At 41.0% G+C, this 227-nt stretch overlaps 1 protein-coding gene across 1 annotated transcript in view; it reads left to right on the top strand.

The window, feature by feature from the left end:
• LOC119592355 (choline O-acetyltransferase-like) overlaps positions 1 to 227 on the top strand; it is a gene marked incomplete in the record, with an annotated part of 212,829 nt that overhangs the window by 145,217 nt on the left and 67,385 nt on the right.

The raw sequence follows: 227 nt of genomic DNA, 5'->3' as shown, positions 1-227 counted from the left end.
ATCTGCGTTCATCAAAGAGAGTTTAGCTACATTTCCATAACACGATCTGACATGTCTTGTGACTTGATTAGAGTCAGGATGGATGGTTCAGATGGCAAAGGCCACTTGGATGTTAACTATGCTGGGCAGAGAGGGAAAAAACTATGCGATTTAACGATGGAAGTTGCTTGATTAACATTCATGGAAGATCTTTCTGACATCGTTTTAAATTTGCATGCGTAGGTGGG

Source organism: Penaeus monodon, chromosome 30 (assembly GCF_015228065.2).
Source record: "Penaeus monodon isolate SGIC_2016 chromosome 30, NSTDA_Pmon_1, whole genome shotgun sequence".
Taxonomy (NCBI): Eukaryota; Metazoa; Arthropoda; class Malacostraca; order Decapoda; family Penaeidae; genus Penaeus; species Penaeus monodon.
The sequence above is the reverse complement of the archived record's forward strand: the minus strand, read 5'-3'. Positions and strand labels throughout refer to the sequence as shown.